The sequence below is a fragment of the Lactuca serriola genome, chromosome 7 (genome assembly GCF_051521515.1).
Source record: "Lactuca serriola cultivar US96UC23 chromosome 7, Lser_US96UC23_V15, whole genome shotgun sequence".
NCBI classification, from domain to species: Eukaryota; Viridiplantae; Streptophyta; class Magnoliopsida; order Asterales; family Asteraceae; genus Lactuca; species Lactuca serriola.
Window position 1 is genome coordinate 56,607,289 of NC_136414.1, and position 2,746 is coordinate 56,610,034.

General features: G+C 39.2%; 1 non-coding gene across 1 annotated transcript; it reads left to right on the plus strand.

The window, feature by feature from the left end:
* The first annotated feature begins 2,245 nt into the window (after nt 1-2,245).
* LOC145065161 (small nucleolar RNA R71) lies at nt 2,246-2,352 on the plus strand. The gene has a single exon (XR_013688309.1). It is a non-coding gene; the product is annotated as a small nucleolar RNA R71 (small nucleolar RNA).
* Nucleotides 2,353-2,746: the final 394 nt, after the last annotated feature.

Genomic DNA, 2,746 nt, shown 5'->3' on the forward strand with positions numbered 1-2,746 from the left:
GTAGAACGTGTACCAGACTCAACCATTGGCTAACCGATATTGAGTAAATGATACCGACATCCAAGAGTTTGACTACCTCCTTATTCACTACTTCTTGCATGTTCTGGTTTAATCTCCTTTGGCGTTGCACCACAGGTTTTGCTCCCTCTTCTAAATTGATTTTATGTGAACAATATGAGTGACTAATTCCTTTGATGTCAGTGATCTTCCATGCGATGGCATTTCTATGTTTCTTGAGTACTTCAACTAGGCTTTCTTTTTCGTGTTGTGTGCGATTAGCTACTATGATGACTGGCTTCTGTTCATTTTCTTCCAAGAATGCATACTCTAGATGTTCGGGAAAAGATTTTAACTCGATTTACGGGTTTTGTTCAGTGACCGTGAGGTGGGCATCTTGCCACTTTGTGGTGTTGTAGCTTTTTACGTTTGATCGAGTAAATTTAGATTCCCACGCCGTGGTGTCACTACCACATCATGGTGATTCTTCACTTGCCTTTTTCAACTCGTTGTACGTGCTCTCTTCCAGTAGCTTCTCTTGCTCTTGTATCTCATGTTCAACATCAACATCTCTTTCTTGTAGAGCCATGTACCCCTCGGTTTCCTTTTCCTTCCATCCCCCAAACTCCTTCTCCAAAATTTCATCGAACACATCTACCGAGAAAGCCATATCATCACTTATCCTTGATTGTTTTATTGCTCTATTAACCCCAAAAGTGACTGCTTCTTCTCCAACTCAAAGAGTGAGTTTGGATTCTCTTATATCAGCCAAGGCTCAGGTAATGCTAAAAAAGGGCCTTCCAAGAATAATTGACACTTGTTCAGCTTCCTCAATGTCAAAAAGAATAAAATCTGCAGGAAAAATAGACTTTTCAACTTTGATTAAGAAATCTTCAAAAAATCCTCTTGGAACGGTCACTTTTTTATTTGTTAAGGGGATGGACATGCGGATTGGTCTTGGTTCCGGGGGTCAAGCTTCTTAAAGAATGAATAACGAATTAAGTTAGCACTTGGTCCTAAATTGGCTAGAGCGTCGCTTATGGCTAATTTCTCGAATTGGCATGAAAGTGTTAAAATATCCGGATCAATCATTTTCTTTGGTAGCATATTCAACATTGCAGCTGAGCAGGTTTCATTAGTACTAGCTTCGATATTTCCTTCATCTTCTATCGGTTTGTTAGTTTATCCTTAAGAAACTTTGCATACTTTGGCATTAATTTGAGCTAAGGCTTCATTGAACGGAATATTGATTTCAAGGGATTTGATTTGATCTAGGAACTTCTAGTAGTCTTTAGCATTTTTATCTTGTTTTGCTCTACTGGGAAAGGGAGGCGGTGGTTGCTATGACTTCACGGGTTCAAAAATTTTCTTTTCAGGTGTTTTCCATGTCATGGTGTCATCACCACATTGTGGTGACTGTTCAGTATCCTTTTCTTGACTTGATTTTCACCTTTCATGCTCATCATCTAGGTTATTTTTGTTATTAATAGTCATATGGGTAGCAATTTTCCCACTTCTAGTTGTAATGGCCTGGATGTGAGCTCGTTTCGGGTTTTGTTCGGTGTTTCCTGGAAGTGTGCCTGGTAGTATTTTGTTGAATTGCTTTAGTAATTGTCCGATTTGTTGCTCAAGGTTCATGATCGCAGCTTGCTGATTTCCAAGTACTGCTTCGGTATCTTCGTGTCTCTTATCTGATGCGGCAAAAAAACGAGCAAGAATTGTCTCAAAATTAGGTTTCTTTTCAGGAGTTGGTTCCTCTTTTTGGTAAAAGCCTCTTCCTTTTTATTCATACTTCTATTCCTTTGCTTTCTTGTACTCATCATAAGGTAACCACTTACTTTTGGGCCTTCTACAGTCTTCATCATAATGATCACCACTCGAATAGCAAACTTGCGCCTTTGGGTTTCCACTTTTATCAATATCACAATCTTTAGTTAAATGCAGCCCGTTACAGTTTTCACACCCCACTCGTATAACATCGATTTTTTTGATCCATTTTAGTCATCCTCCTATCCATGTAATGAACATCGATAAGACCGCTGCCATGTCATCCAAAGCAGAATTCATAATTCCTCCAGTCACATCTTGTCAAAGTTTATGATATTCTCTTGAATGCTTGGAAAATTCCTCGATTAGCTCCTTTATCATGACCGGTTTTTTCTTTGTAAGTGGCCCTTGAGAATCAAGGAGTTTCCTAGTAGTGAAGTTTACGCCATCATAGATAATCAAGGCCTCTTGTTAAATATTTAGATCATTTTGAGGACAGTTTGTAAGAAATCCTTTATAATGGTACCATGCCTCATACAGTGACTCTCCCGCTTGTTGCTTAAAATTTGAAATAGCCTTCTTGAACCTGGAAACTTTAGAAGGTGGGCAAAACTATTTTATGAACTCTTCATGCATTTGTGTCGAAGTTGTTATTGTTCGCGATGGGAGTGCCTTTAGCCAATCTTTTGCTACACCCTTAAGAGTAACAGGGACCATTCTTAGCAAAACTATCTCTCCTGGTATGTTTGGTATGTTGAAGTAGTTGGCGATGTCATTGACATCATCAATATGCTTTTAGGAGTCTTCATGGTCTTTCCCATAGAAGCGTATGTCGTTCAATTGATCAGGTATGTGTCCTATTCAGTTGAAAGCTGGTTGTGTTGGGAATTATGGGTTGCACAAGTCCTAGTCTGTTCTCTTCATGCATCTATCTCTTGTATGCCTCCATCGTCATGTTGGCAATGTCCGTTATGTTGGCTTT